Source organism: Macrobrachium nipponense, chromosome 33 (genome assembly GCF_015104395.2).
Source record: "Macrobrachium nipponense isolate FS-2020 chromosome 33, ASM1510439v2, whole genome shotgun sequence".
Classification (NCBI taxonomy): domain Eukaryota; kingdom Metazoa; phylum Arthropoda; class Malacostraca; order Decapoda; family Palaemonidae; genus Macrobrachium; species Macrobrachium nipponense.
In genome coordinates, this window is record NC_087219.1 from 55,375,477 (window position 1) to 55,392,976 (window position 17,500).

General features: G+C 35.7%; 1 protein-coding gene across 1 annotated transcript in view; it reads left to right on the top strand.

The window, feature by feature from the left end:
- Positions 1–10,200: 10,200 nt before the first annotated feature.
- Positions 10,201–17,500, top strand: part of LOC135202750 (degenerin-like protein del-10) — a 39,114-nt gene continuing 31,814 nt past the window's right edge. Inside the window, exon 1 of the mRNA XM_064232222.1 lies at positions 10,201–10,305. The gene's annotated coding sequence lies outside the window, so the exon portion shown is untranslated. The remainder of the gene's footprint in view (positions 10,306–17,500) is intronic.

Sequence of the window (17,500 nt, forward strand, 5' to 3'; positions counted from 1 at the left end):
CATTTGTTACAAAGGGAGGCAATCCCCTTGTAAATTAAGAATGGTAACTGAAAAATTGCAACATGACTCGAGCGAAAAGGCATTGAGTAACCGCCCCCCCTCTCTCTCTCTCTCTCTCTCTCTCTCTCTCTCTCTCTCTCTCTCTCTCTCTCTCAACTCCAACGTAACTCACAAACCATAACTACCTAGGTGGTTGAATTAGATCCATAATTACAAATAAAAACTATTTATTTATAAAAGGATATGCAAGAGTCTAACCATCAGCAATATTAGAGTAATTAAACTAATTGAAATCGAGATCCCTCAATTGAACTAATCACTTGGAAAACGAACTGTTTAAAACGGGACCTAGTCAACTGAAGCAAACCCATTAACAAAACAGTAAATAAGATTTCTTTCTCTCTTCAAACCCAAACACCTAATCTCTCCACAAAATAAAAAGAAGTCACATTAGTATAAGTCTCTTCACTTCACAATATGCACAACAGGAGATTATCAAAATTGGTAATTGTTCAGCTCACAAGGCCGACAGACCAACAGACAGACAGAGTTCCTGTCAAAAGAAACGCCCTCATTAACATACATTGTGACTGAAATAATAATGCATTTAATAAATGGGTTATCACAAACAAAATATGAATAAATCTCGTAGATTTAACACGAGAGAAAAGCTCCATAGTAGTTACCCGACACAGCAGATATCCCAGACAGTTCAAAGCGCTGAAAAGAAAAAGTATTAGCGGAGATTTTCAACGACTCTCGCCTCTTATGTCCATTTTGCACGGTCCCCGCGGTGGCACCGCCCCATCTCTCCAGGGACTAGTCTTAAATCGCAGTGAACTAAAAATTCCATCGATACCCCTTATCAAAGGGTACGTCTTAACGTACACACTCGTGTGCGAACTTTCTCCACAAGATAATCCCCTTGAGATGACGTCACTGATACGTAACAAGTTAAGTATACTAGAAAAGTTCGTGACGTCCTATACAACTAATAGTCCCACCCATGCAATCTAACTAAACCCAGATTCGGAAGTGTACGCACTTCCGCCGAACACACGAATGTATTGCGAATAATGAAGTTATTTAGCAATTCATCCCAAACGCCAGTGAGACCGGGTCTTGAGGGGCATCTGCTCATCATACCCGGGAAGGATCTAGAATTCTCATCGTTAGTCAAACGAAAGTATGATCTTGTCGGGTAGGTATGTAGTACTATGTATCGTATTATATGGACTAATTAACATCGCGGCATCCGAAAAATGATATTCTCAATACTCATTTCACATTCACAAGTTTCCTGTACCTCTGGTCATCCGATGAAGTTCTGCAACATTTGGCCTCGTTAATGTTTGGACTGGTAACAGCCAAAACAGCGTATAATGCTGGATGAAACTCTCAGGCACGGTTCATGAAACTCTAAGCCTCAGTAGTTTTTTAAGATCTGAGGCCGGATAGAAAGACTGAGGACGGACAGACAAATAGCCATCTCAATAGATAACTAAAAATGACAGACGTAGCCGACTTTTAAGTCCCTTGAACATCTCTGGGTTATGGTATGGGACTAGCTACCGTACCCACGAAGGCATTTCTGAGAACCATATGAAAATCTTTACGGATGAGGAACCTGTATGAAATAATACGCTTGTAAGGGAACCATTCCACCTTTTTTCTTTATTATTTTACTGCGAGGAAGAGTAATGCTAAACACTGCAGAGTTCCTAGCGTGACGCACGAGCAATTATTTTTCATAATGGAGTATTAAGTGCATTAGGCAGTCATGATATACCAAAGCAAATACATTACCCGAGCCAGACAGATCAGGTAACCAGAGGATAGACACGCAAATCCATTGTAGTAGGTCTACGAATACCTTCTAGATCTAGATTATATGTCTAACCTTTTTCTTATCTCGTTATTTTTCTGATGACATTAAGTTGTCCGTTTCATATACCTTCTCTAGTGATAATTTTGGCGGATGTATATATATATCATTATATATATATAATATATATATATTATATTATATATATTATACATATATAAGACAGAATACGTTGGCGCAAGAGGGCCACAGCATATGGAAAGACAGGGTGACAAGGAGATAGACGAGCCGGTTTTCAGGTGATAGTACTACATTTATTGCCGACGCGTTTAGTAAATCGTACCACATAGTTACATCATCAAGGCTAAAAGAGAAAACACAAATGAAAAATACGTGAAATATAACATTTACATTAAGAATCTCAACAAATATTCAAAAACATACATAAAGCAATTTATGAAGCATCTGCTAGACTAAAAAAAAGTCGAAGACTGAATGATTCGGAAAGGAGGGAGTAGCAGCAAAGAAAGCCGGCTCAAGCCAGATACAACTCTGTCACCCTGTTCTTCCATATATATAATATTATATATCATATATATATATATATATATATATATATATATTATATATATATATATATATATATATAAATATATACATATATATATATATACATACACATATATTTATTTATATATATATATATATATATATATATATTATATACATATATATATATATATATATATATTTATATATATATATATATCATATATATATATAATATATACGTATATACGTATATAAACGTATATATAAGGTGTCCATAAAGTCCCAGTACCATTACAAGCTATAATTACATGTAATGGTACTGGGACTTTATGGACAGCCTATATATATATATATATATATATATATATATATAGATATATATATATATATATATATATATATATATATATATATATATATAATTTTTGCAGATGAAGTTTCAAGTTCCATGCCTTTCCTTGTTCATGGATGTACCCCAACATTGTCAGCTATCTACCAAGTACCCAGTTCAATGTTTATGTAATAGAAATATGTAGCATTTTGAGGCCTCAACGGAACGGGAAACATCGCTCCGGCTTAGTCCAGGCGCTCTAACAAGTAAACTATATATCTGGTATTCATGCTCTTTCCACTAAACATCTGTATAATGTTATATGTTGACCTGTCTGTTGAATACATCTTTAAAGATTTTAGCTAAAAAGGTTGGCTAGCCCATTTATGAAATTTGGGCTGTGGAGCCCAGCAACGAGACAGATCCTGCCTTTCATCGATTAAGAAAAGTGGAAAGTGGGAGTTGGAGTATTTGAAGGATAAGCTGAAGAGACCCAGAAAATAAATGAGGTTTAATAGTACAAGGGTCTAAAGAACCCAGCAGATGTACTGGTAATTAACTGTTTAAGGAGTTGGACAGCAAGGCTGAAGAAAGGAACCAGGAAGGGAGGTAAAGAGGATAAAAAGTGGTTGCCGCCAGGGGCCGAAAGGGCGCAGTATGAGAATTAAGGAGTGTTATCATAATTATTATTGAAAAATGCTCATAGTAGCAAGAGTCATGAAATGGAAAAACAAATCCACATTTATGTATATAGGTTTTATCTTCAGATAATTATGTACATATACATATAGCATCACTGTGGATTTGTTTCTCCATAATTACTGTTACTAGCAGACATAACGCCCAGTACAGTACTAAGGTTGACCGTTTTAATGCCAGGAGTCGCATCGACGACGGTTGGTGTTCAGGCTAGTATTTCGCTTGAGTTTTCAGTTACGGTTTTCTACCCAATGGATGGGTAGAATGAAACCCCATTTAAAACCATCTTAGGAGTCCCCACTATAACCCTGCCAAGTTTCATGCCCAACGGACCAGCCGTTTAACCGTGAATGAAAGACAGACGGACGGACAGACATAACGCCCGTTATAGTAAGATTATTGCCAAAAAGTCTTTTCAAATTCACCTGGAAGATCCACTAACAAGGTATATGAATTCTTCATTTTCACTTTGAGAAGCCAAAGCTATTACGGATCTCGCAGCACAACAGACAGAAATGGGATCATTTTTCTCAGCTGGTTGTTTATTGAGAACCTGTCAAGGACTACTAAGACTTGTTCAGAAGCTTCCCAGAAGTATACAAGGGCAAGAAGAGTTAGGAAATGACTCTCGTTACTTCTTGAGAATAAAGCTACACGTGTTTCTTTGTTCGTGAAAAAAAAGTGAAAAAATATGCAGAAGTCTCTTCGGCGCAATCAGTTTTCTGTACAACGTATAAAGCTGTAAAAAGGCATCGACTCTCTGACCGGCGGTCTGGCGACTGGCAGACGCAGTTCTCCAGTTGCTCATCAGATTCGGTGAAGTGAGGGTGCTTCCCATGGCTGCGGAAAGCGCTGCCAGACACACGATCCATGCCTGACGTTAACCTTAAATAAGATAAAAAAAAAACTACTGAGGCTACAGGGCTGCAATTTGTTATGCTTGATGATTGGAGGGTGGATGATCAAATTACCAATTTGCAGCCCCTCTAGGCTTAGTACTTTTTTAGATCTGAGGGCGGATGGATGAACAAAGCCAGAACAATCGTTTTATTTTACAGAAAAGATAAAAACGCTCGATTTTGAAAATTAAGCTTTAATTTTTAATTTAATTTTCTGTCGTTCGTGAAAAAGAACTTTTGCAAATTAAGCTACTGAGTTTCAGTCCAAACATTAAACCTGCCATTCATTTTCCCTTCAGGGAAAATAAAACCTGCCATTCATTTTCCCTTCAGGGAAAATAAAACCTGCCATTCATTTTCCCTTCAGGGAAAATAAAACCTGCCATTCATTTTCCCTTCAGGGAAAATAAAACCTGCCATTCATTTTCCCTTCAGGGGAAATAAAAAAAAAATTTCCCTCTGTTGAAAATTAAGCTGCTGCATTTTCTAGCAGCCAGGAAAATTCGCTCTCATTTTTTTTAAAGGTTGAGAGTTAGCTTTCGCTTTTCTGCGGTTCGTGAAAATCAAATGTGCTTTTCTAAGTTGCCCCTTTCTTCCATAAGTCGCGAATATGGACTGTCTTTTTTCGCTCCATTTTGAAAATTGAGCTCCAATTTCTATAATTTTTTTAGAGAAAACATTTTTCCATCATGAATGAAGTTGTAGCTTCCTCTAGTATTATTATTATTTTTATTGTTATTATTATTGAAGAGATGGTGTCTGCATGCCGATATTTATAGCGGCTCGAATCCCAGAGCTGAGTTCTCAGCTCTAGGATTCGAGCCGCTATAAATATCGGCCAGAGCTACACCACTATTATTATTATTATTATTATTATTATTATTATTATTATTATTATTATTATTATTATTATTATTATTATTCTAAAAATAGTTTAACCAAACCACTAAGCCGACTATCAGCTCTCATAGGGCTGTCCCGAAGGATTAGGATGAAATATAGGTCTAGGCCATAGGCCTAAAACTGGAACCAAATAGGTCAGTCTCATGATGATGTAAGAATGAATATGAATAAAAGAAAAAAAAGAAATAATTGTATGAGAACGAATTCATGTATCATAGCTTTGGGAGGAAATTGTTTATCTCTCAGTTGTTTGGAAATGGCATCGTTTCGCTCAGTTTTAGATCCAGTTTGTTTGAATTAATTTGAATACAGTATTTAGGCCAAAGGCCAAGCACTGGGACCTACGAGGTCATTCAGCCCTGATACAGAAATTGAGATTAATAGTTTTGAAAGGTGTAACAGGAGGAAAACCTCAAAGCAGTTGCACTATAAATCAATTGTTAGAATAGGGTGGAAAGTAATATGGAAGAAAGAGAATATGAAAGGAGGTACAGTAACGGGAACGAAATGGGTGGCAGCTAGGGGCCGAAGGCACGCTGCAAAGAACCTTAAGTAATGCCTACAGTGCACCACATGAGGGTGCACTGATGGCACTACCCCCTAAGGGGACTCAGTTTGTTTGAGAGTCGTATCATCACGTCCCTCTATATCTAACCCCAGTTAGATCATCAAGTAGCAGATTCTTTGTTTGTTTGTTTGTCTGTATGGTGTTTTTACGTTGCATGGAACCAGTGGTTATTCAGCAACGGGAGTACTAGATTCTGGTGAATTCTCGAAAACAGCATTTTAATGTGGTGATCATTTCTCTGTAAAGTAATAGATCTAACAAGAATCCTGGTTTCGTTGCCATTTTGAAGGCTATTAGTTGTATTTTCTCGGAGTATTGTCAAATAAAACGAAAACCTTCAGAATGAATTGAAATGGGGAATAAAGGTAGACCAAAAAAAAAAAAAAAAATCTGTATACTCTAAAATAAAAAAAATTATCATTAGTTGTTGGGGAAAGGTTTTTAGTATTTCGAGAAATATATGCCTACTAAAAAATGCATACAGTTGTTTATATTTTGCAAGATGGTATCAAAATGCCAATGCAACTCATTGAAAGTTATATTCCTTGATATTCTTACCATCAACTACCAATAAAAAAAGACCGGAATAATGCTATAATAATGATCGTCAGATATATATATATAATATATATATATATATATATATATAGATATATATGTATATATATATATATATATATATAGGATATATATATATAGTATATATATATATATATATACGTATATATATGTATAACTGAATCACGAAAGTTTAGAACGTGATAAATCCATAAAATAAAGGTATAAGCCACGAAGGAAAAATAAACAACGGAGTTTCTGCAAGATCTTAAGACTCGACGTCCTTTACTCTGCTGAGTAAAGGACGCCGAGTCGAAAGGTCTTGCAGAAACTCCGATGTTTATTTTTCCTTCGTGGCTTATACCTATATATATATATATATATATATATATATATATACACACACATATATATATATATATATATATATATATATATGCGGTTTGGATCAGTAAGAAAAACAAGTATACAAAAGAAGGAACGTATGCCTTTGTTAAAAGTAAACTATCTTATGACAGGTGGTGGTTAAGAAATTTATATAAAGAAAAAATTGCAAGCCTATTTAGTAAGAAATACATTGATTTTGACTTCTAATTATCTCTAAGCCATAGTAATCTATAAATGTTGTTTATATACTTAATTTTGTAATATTTTGTAACATCCTACCAATTGTGTAATGAATGTGAAATTTTTCTAATAAAATAAAAAAAAATACCAGTAAAAATGAATGCCGTTTGCTTTATCATCACTATTATTCAGATTTTGTCTTTTAATCCGTGTAAAACATTTACTTTGAAAGGTTAACAATGAAAATATATCTAAAGAAATAACTGTATTTCCCTGGAAATCCCGGGATGCAAAATCGGCCTTAAACTGGAAAACCTAATTGTGCCCATTCCTATTGAACCTAAGCTATTAATAATATTACCATACTGTTACCTAGCGCCTCAGTGGCGTGGTTGGTATGGTGTTTGCGTTCCACCTCGGTGGTCGCGGGTTCGATTCTCGGCCATTCCATTGAGGAGTGAGAGATGTGTATTTCTGGTGATAGAAGTTCACTCTCGACGTGGTTCGGAAGTCACGTCAAGCCGTTGGTCCCGTTGCTGAATAACCACTGGTTCCATGCAACGTAAAAACACCATACAAACATACTGTCGCCAGATTTTATTGTGTGACCGTTTGACCCATGAATAAAGAACGATAATAAATCAGTTCTAACTCTTGAGAGTCAAACAGGACTGTAAATTTATGTTGGAAAGAAAGACATATGACGTCGACAAATTGGTCAACTAAATTGCTCAAGTTTATACAAACTACGGCAGGCAGAATTAAAATTTTTATTCCTACATATAGTACACATTACCTCTGCAAAATGCTGCAAAAATAATATACCAGTCTTTAAAGACTGCTTAGAAAATAACCATAATGTAGTTGCCATATCTACAAAAAATTACGGCTTAACCGGAGAAGAAAAATACCAGCAAAGTTAAATATTATTTCTGCATAAACTGCATATTGTATATAGTAAATGGTGCACAAATCATTTGACAGTATTGAGGGACATCCGAGAAAACACGTTTTACTTAGCACAAGGTGTCCCATTAGATCATATGGGTTGTGCCGTTGTTTATATAAGAATCATCGCATAGCGGTGGTGCTAGGCAGTGCACGTCGCAAACTGGTTTGGCTGATATGCGCTGTCCAATCTTTCCTCTCCATATCTATGGCGGGAAAGCTGCTTATCCTTTTATCTTCATTACTCAAAACAACGTTTCCATGACTTACCATTATATATACATACACACACACACACACACACACACACACACACACACATATATATATATATATATATATATATATATATATATATATATATATATATAAATACATATATACATACATACATACATATATAATTTATTCACACACGCGGGCGCGCACACACACACACACACACACACACACACATATATATATATATATATATATATATATATATATATATATATATATATATATATATATATATATATATATATATATAATATATGTATATATACATACATAAATATATATAAAGATGAGAATCGTTAGTACTAAGAAGGTTGTCATCTGGCACTATCCCTTCTTTCGCAGAGTGAATACCAAATTCCTTCCCAAAATCAATACCTCAGCCTATTAAGTACAACAACCTTAGAATAGCATATCATTCTCTATGTTGTTGTTGTTGAATGGCTTCATTGTCTCCCACGACAGTTATTCAATATGTCTTTTGGCAATGATGATGAAACGGTCTGATGATTGGTTGCTGGACAGCGAATGCAAAAGAAGCTATGGCGCTTTATTCCGCTTCCAGCCTATTAAGAGCCAACCAAACTGACTGCGAAATGTTTACTTAATGGGGCACATTCAGTGCCCGATTACGAATCTTTGGGGCCCCTAGGCTAAGGGTAATATATATATATATATATATATATATATATATATATATATATATATATATATATATAAATTTTCCTTCAAAAAACATCAAAATCTTCGATAGATTTATTTTATATTTCTTTGCATTTTTTAGTCGAAGTAAAAGCTACAAAGAATAATAATGTGACAAGTGACGGATTAGCCAATAGGCTAATCAGGCTGAACCTGGGGCCTATAAGCCTTGAGGGGTTTGGGGGGGGAGGTGGGGGGTCCCTAACCTGAATATTAAAAATTGTATATATATATATATATATATATATATATATATATATATATATATATAGTATATATATATATATATATATATATATATATATATATTATATACATATATATATGTTTATCCTTATATAAAGGGCCAATAAGTTTTGCAGCTACACAATTTTTAATATTCAGGCTAGGGACCTTGTAGCCAGGTGTCCCCATAAGGCTTAGGGAGGCCCTAGGCTTAGCCTAATTAGCCTATTGGGTAGTCCGCCACTGTAGCTTTTACCTGGAAGATTTTGATATTTCTGAAGGAAAATTTGCATTATTCCTCAAAATATAAAAACCTTATCTAAACTACATACAAGGTCTAGGCTTACTCGTTTCATTACCCGAGAGTGAGAGCACCTGAAGATCTCCCTCTTTCTCAGAAGATGAGGAATGATGTTTTCGGGACTGATTTATGAATTTAGGCTGCTATGCAGCACTTAAAACAGTGACAGGAAGGACCTGGAGTGGTTGGACAGCAAAACAGAGATCCAAAACATAAAGATCTATAGATAAAACTGTTAGAAATCCCGGCTGTTGCACTAAGAAGTGGCAATTAGAATTTAGAGAGGTTGAATTTCAGTATATCTTAGTTTAATCAGACCACTGTGCTGGCCCGTGGGATTAGATATTTTTACGTGGCTAGGAACCAATTGATTACTTAGCAACGGGACCTACAGCTTATTGTGGGATCCGAACCACATGGAGAAATTAATTTCTATCACCAGAAATAAATTTCTCTGATTTCATGCTGGCAGAGCGGGGAATCGAACCCGGACCCTGAGAGCGGTAGCAGAGCAGGTGACCGACTTGTCCAACGTAGAACTATTAGAGAGGTTGAACAGCAAGACTGAATAATGGGCGCAGGAATGGAGGTAAGGTAAAAGGCTAACAAAATTTGGTTCAGTAACTCTCCGTTAATTTTCTTGAATGCAAGAAATTAAGATACTGTGTGGATGAAAAAGCGCCAACAGGGCAGAATTGCGTACGGGAACTAATGGCATTACGTAGCCTCCCTGCAACCGATCCTGCTAATTCGTAATTAATTCATTCATTCCCGTGGAGAAATGCGGTTCACGTGAGGCCAGAAAACACCGTCTCGCCGAGTGACTGAGCCGACGTCAGCAGAGGCGTTGTCAGCGCCGTGCTCTATTATCCATTAGGTCTCCGTCCTTCACTCGCGAAACACCTTATCGGTCTACTGGATGGAGGAGTGAGACTCGCTTAAGACTCGGTAAAATTTCGGTTCAAAATCGGGTTAAGGGGTTTTATCCCTCCATTATTTATTGGTCAAGTTCTGAGCATTGGGGATACAGCTTTCTCGCAACGTTTTTGTTAGAGATCGTATTCTTAGATCAAAAAAAAAGAAGAAAAAATGTGCAACAGCGTATTCCAGGTTCGTGAAGTGTGGTGGAACACTGACTCACAATATCCAGAGAAAAGGTATAATGGTGAATGACGGTATGTGATCACCTTTTCAAGCTAAATGTTTTATCCTCGCTACGATCATTCAGAATGGAAGAGATACTGATTAATTTAAATATATACATAGTAAACTTGAGTGACGTTACGACCAAGCTTTGCCTATTACTAGTTTATCGAATGGACGGATATTGCGATGGCTATGGGTGCAATCACATGTTGGTGCAATAGAAATGGAAGTCCGAGTGCAACAGGTGAAGAAACGCCTTTTAAAACATGCGTCAAGAATTTGAATCAGCAGATATATTTACAATATTTTATAAGGAAAGATATTTTCGTGAACTGTTATGCTTCTTTTACATAAAAATCGACATTTATTCTAAGTTTTTATATGTATTGATCAAAAATATTTTGCTGGGATCTTGGCAGATCATTCTAGTAACGTTTACGGTCATATTTTGAATTATGAAAAAACTATTTGAGATTCAAATTCCGTGTAGAATCTTTGTATTAACTAAGAAAAAACTATTTCATGGATACAAGACAGTGGAGTAGTGCAGTGATAATGATTTTCTTTCCGCATATACGTAACAAGACGAAACATTTCTAACAGATTCAGAATCTTTGAGGAATAAAGCAAGAAAGTCTAAATTGAAAGATGCTAACTAGAAAAATTATCAAAGCTATATTTATAGCTTTATGAAGAAAACAAACTTTCTCTCTCACATCCTGAAGGATGTTAGACATTAAAAAATAGAAGGATTAATTGATTATGGTAAGAAGTCTCAGATCTTGAAGGCAAAAGCTAGACGTAAAATCGTAAAATATGCCTTATTAGATAATATATATATATATATATATATATATATATATATATATATATATATATATATATATATATATATAATATGTATATAGTATGTGTATATTATTATTATTATTATTATTATTATTATTATTATTATTATTATTATTATTATTATTATTATTATTATTATTATTATTATTATTATTATTATTATTATTATTATTGATTGAACATGAACCCAATTCAAGTGGGGGAAAACCCTCCATTTCTACCCTCAATTATCTACGCAGATATTTCTACTCAAAATAATCTACTAAAACATTTCTACTCAGAAATATCCACACAGTCAAATCTACTCAGAAAAGTCTACTCACAAGAGACGTCTCACAAATTGATCAATGATTTGATAAAGACGAGACCAAGTGCTTTTATGACTTTGGTCATAGAGATAATGGACATATTCACATATGCTGGTCGAGTACCGACCAATTTAGATAAAATCTTTCATGTAGCAGCTCATAAAAAGGTGTTTTGGATTACATATTAAATTTCGAACGGGGAAGGCTCAGACGAAATTTGTTTTGTGACAGTCAATCAATGAAAAAAAAAGTAGCTTTAATGATACTCGGTAACTCTATATGTCTTTCTCGTATCAGATTATTATTATTATACTATATTAATAATATTATTTCCTTCTCGTATCAAATTATTATTATAATTATTATTATTATCTCCACGAGCTTTTATCGGTATGAGAGAGAGACACACACACACACAGACAGTCGTATTAATATAGTTGTTCCTCTATTAATTACCGCGTTTCTCTTTCTCGTATCAAATTATTATTATTATTATTATTATCTCCACGAGCTTCCTTCATCGTCTTTTATCGGTATGGAGAGAGAGAGAGAGAGAGAGAGAGAGAGAGAGAGAGACTTCACCTGTGTTGAGCTGCTACAAGAGAGACTTTATCTAAATTGGTCGGTACTCGACCAGCATATGTGAATATATTCATTATCTCTATGATCAAGACTACTTGAACTCCAGGTCATAAAAGCTCTTGGTGGATATTTCTGAGTAGATTTTTCTGAGCAGAAATTTCTGAGTAGATATTTCAGAGTAGATGCTTCTGAGTAGATATTTCAGAGTAGATGTTTCTGAGCAGAAATTTCTGAGTAGATATTTCAGAGTGGATATTTCTGAGTAGAAATTTCTGAGTAGATTTTTCAGAGCAGAAATTTCTGAGGAGATATTTCAGAGTAGAGGTTACTGAGTAGAAATTTCTGAGTACATTTTTCCGAGCAGAAATTTCTGAGTAGATATTTCAGAGCAGATGTTTCTGAGTAGATATTTCTTAGTAGATTTTTCTGAGCAGAAATTCCTGAGCCAGATTTCTTTTTCTGACACCAGAAATTTCTGAGTAGAATACCTTCAGAAGTAGATGTTGTTTCTGAGTAAGAAAAATTTCTTGAGGTAGAATTTTTCTGAGCAGAAATTTCTGAGGAGATTTCAGAGCAGATGTTTCTGAGTAGATATTTCTTAGTAGATTTTCTGAGCAGAAATTCCTGAGCAGATTTTTCTGACCAGAAATTTCTGAGTAGATACTTCAGAGTAGATGTTTCTGAGTAAAAATTTCTGAGTAGATTTTTCTGAGCAGAAATTTCTGAGGAGATATTTCAGAGCAGATGTTTCTGAGTAGATATTTCTGAGTAGATTTTTTCTGAGCAGAAATGGAGGACTTTCCCCTACTTGTTCATATGGGAGAAGCCCACAGGGCCACAGATTAGTAATTCAAGCTTCCAAAGAATATGGTGTTCCTTTGAAGAAGTAACAGAAGGCAGTAGGAATAAAGAAGGAAAGAGAGAACATTTATTTGAAAATAAAAATTGAATAAGCAAGCAAATGAATAAGTAGATAAAAATGTAAGTAAATTATTGAAATAAAATGAGAATTGTTTTATGGTAGCAATGCGGTGTGAAGAACAAAGTACCTCCGAAAATGAGGAGTTCGACAGTGACTAAGACATTAATTAGATACTCCAAATTATTTGGCATCCGTTAATAAAAAGGCAGTCACCATCATTTGATGAGAAGTGTATTGATATACTAGGTTCCACGTTCAAAACACGATTTATATTTTCCTCATGGTCTTTCTGTCTTTCCTGTTTTTTTGTCCTTATTCTAATCTCCTTCATTTTTCTTTCAAAGACTGTCTATTTGCAAAATTCTATTACAATTGAGAGAGAGAGAGAGAGAGAGAGAGAGAAGAGAGAGAGAGAACTGTGAACACTGCAGTGTCCTGTCGTCATAAATTTAGATTAAACCCCATTCTTTGATTCCAAACATTAGTTGGCTCTTTCGGTGGAAATGGTAAAACGTCTGTTCTATTTGACCGTCAACAGCGCAAAATCCATTACTGCCATTTGTTATTGCACCAAGGCAATTATAATCTACTCGTTGGATCTGGCAAGAAATATCCACATTCGATATCAGAGACACTAATCATGACTGACTGGAAATCATTCTGTTAACCACCCCTTTAGAAGTTACAATTCAACGTCTCTTCCAATTAGTATCCAGATAGCAGCTACAACGATGTTGGCTGTGGATATTTGCCGTCAGCTCTGAAGAAACAGACTGTAGCCGTGACCTACTCGCGTGTTAAGCGTCAGCTTCCATGATAGGCTGCCATTCAAATCCTCCGTCTAACCATATTGTTTTTGTTTGTTTGTTTGCATGGTGTTTTTACGTTGCATGGAACCAGTGGTTATTCAGCAACGGGACCAACGGCTTTACATGACTACCAAACCACGTCGAGAGTGAACTTCTATCACCAGAAATACACATCTCTAACCCCTCAGTGAAATGCCCGAGAATCGAACTCGCGGCCACCGAGGTGACAGGCAAAGACCATACCAACCACGCCACTGAGGCGCTGTCTGACCATATCAACCACGAAAACGCTCGCAAGTTCAAGCGACAATGTAAAGCTTGTAAAGCTACTTTAACGGTTTGTACACCAATGTGTTAGCTTTATTAACTGACACTGCCGTTTGTGCATGAATGTATTTGTTTATTGATTTATCTTCATTTATTCACGGGGAGTGTTCTCTCTTTCGTCGCTTGCGAAAAATTTGTCAAGTAAATTTTTGCTAATTTTGAACTGAAATCATAAAAAATAATAGATTTAAAGAGTCCAACAATGTGGATTTCTATTGAATAGCTAACCACAATCATATACGAATCCCAGTCATACTGACAGAGATTTATGATTATGGCAATTCTGCGTAATCTACCTTTGTGGGACATAGCCCAGATTCCAAATAAAATCAATGGATGTGTTTTATGAAGCGAAACAACGTAATCACTTACGTAGAAACTCATAAACTTCAGTTGGGGACCTTGACTGCAACTGTAATTATATGATTCCGTCATCGGCAATATTCTTGGAAAGCTTCTTCATTAACGACTTTAAAAGAAATTTATTTTGATGATGTACAAAGTACTGCTTTCCACGAGTCTTGTACGAGAACAAAACCTGGAATTAGTTCCCGTATCTGACTTCAAATTGCTCTTACTAATTTGTGAACATGGCGTGTTTTCCTATTTTAGCTGGAGTTAACTGGTCAGGTGACTACAATAAAGTAGCATGGCTGGGATTGAAATTTAAAACCATTAGTGGGGCTGTAGGGGGACTGCCAACCACCTAGACTTTTTCACAATTACAAGCTGTCGATGTGTCCAATTTATATTCATATCTCAAGACCAGTTACATCTGGTTTACAATTCCCATTGGTCGGCCCTTTCGGGAGTAGGAGGACTCGGCATTTTGTATACTTTTTGGCCACTAGAATAATTGGAGTGGGAACGATTATATTTTTGCACTGCTATGAATGTCTTCAAGCTTCACCATTCTAGTTATATGATGCTGCCATCCTTATAAGTGAAAACTATACTCGGTTTTTTTCCATCTGTCCATCCGCCTGTGGTGTTTGCGTATGGTAACACTGCGTCCTGGGCTTTAGATAGTTACATTCAGCTTACATTCAACAATTATAATATATCCTATTTCGAATATTAATGGTGTAATACGCATACAGTAAATTATTAACACACTTTTCAGTTGGAAATGTATACCAGATATCCTTTTATTTACCTAGAACTTACACATAGCGTAACTATTTAAAGCCCGGGACGCAGTGTTACCATGCGCAAACACCACAGGCGGATGGACAGATGGAAAAAAAGAGAGTATAGGAAATGAGCATTTATTGGCTCTTGTATCATTAGTAGAGGAATGGATATCATGAATAGTTCATGATATCCTTTTTGTACTTTCAGGACTTCTCCAACAACGATCTCTTCCAAGGTGCTGTCAGTAGCTCCTTCAGCCACCTAGGAGGATCATCGAGTAATCCTTTAGTCTCCTCTATATAAAAATGGAGTCAGCAGACTTTCTCCTGCTTCCATGCAACCCCTCTGTTGCATAGGCGATAGATACATTTTGTTTTTTTTTGCATACAGGAGAAGTCCTTGCCAGAATCAAGGCTATTGAGATAACATCATCTAAATTTAGAGGAAATAACAACTTGAATAGACCTATGGAAGTATAAAAAGGGAAACTTCAAAGTGAATTTTAAGGAATAATAAGGATAAGGGTTTCTTAGGTTAGATATAAATGAGAGAAATCAACGGCATTAATCCATAATAGTTTTCTCACCTGTACAGGAGTACAGACTATGCTGGACTATATATGACAGTTCTTGTGCAAAGGGAATATTTATATAGAAGTTGGACCACATAGAGGTAACCACGTTGGCACCTTACTCGTGGTCTGCTATATTATCCAACATACTATATTTCTTGTACAGTCCAACCTAAAAGTAGTAGAATACAACTCTTTCGTGAATGCAAGCAAAGAGCTTCGTATTTTAAGTGCCACACGACAGCTTTTTTGAATATTTTGTTAATATAAAAAATGAATCTAGGGAGGTGATCAATAATGTAAATCACACCAGGGAGGCTGAAAACTCACAAATCACTCTGCAGTCATCATCAGTGTTGCTCAAAGGGGCTGAGTGAAATATATTTGCAGGAAAAGTTACCTAGATAGTGTTGAGGAGCTTCGTTGATAGAACATGTTATAGAGTTGCTTGACACTAAGTAGCTGTAGCTGGACTTTTGTCAACTGCAAGAACAACAAAAACTATTTTGTCTGTTTGACCGTGCAATTTCTATGCCATATATAGTACGAAAGAGACAAAGACAAGACTTAGTTAAAGAAGATACAAGTGTAGATCATTACAAATCACAATATCATAGAGCAAGAACTCAGATATGACTTAATACGTAGAAATCTTGGAAGATATGTTGGTCAACATTCCAGTGGACTCAAAACTTATCTTTCCCTATTAGAAGAATACCAGGTTAGTATATTCCGTGGAAAACACTGGTGCATAAAATTGACTATCAAAGTTGCTGATGCTTACCTAAGTATTTGGCACATGGCACATAGGGGAGAACTATCGTTTGGCCTTTTCAATAAAACAATTTGCTTCACCCTTAGAAATGTTAAAGACTGTGCTCCCTTCTTTCATGATATTACAGATGCCACGATCAGAAAAGTTCTAGAATGTTCTAAATCAGTAGTTTTCAAATTTGTTGATACCGCGACCCCTTATGAGAAACTCAATATGACCGATGACCTTTAAAATTTTTGAGCTAATGATTTGTAGGGTTACCATATTTTCATCAATCAGACAGTACGAAAGGAATCCATATTCACTATGACGGGTTCTAAACTATCTACACGTTTTTATTTATTCATCCTTCTAAATCTGTTAGACATTTTTTCCTCTGACGGATCACAAGTTTATCTGAAAATGCGATTTTGTTTTTGTTTTGTTTTGCTATTCTTTTCTGCTTCTAAATCTGTTAGGCCTTTTTGCTCTGATGGGTCCAAAGTTTACCTGTTGGGCGACTGACGAACTCGCAGCCCCCAGAAAAAAGGCTGGCGGACCCCTCTGGGGGTTACAACCCCCAAGTTGAAAACCTCTGTTCTAAACTTTTCATTCTTCTTTGTATCATAAACAGAATTTTCAGGGAGTACATCTTTCCTTTTGTCTGTGAATGAGGATGAACATTGCCTTTTGTTACATCAAGAAAAGAGGGTTCATTAACGACTAACCATCGACCCATAG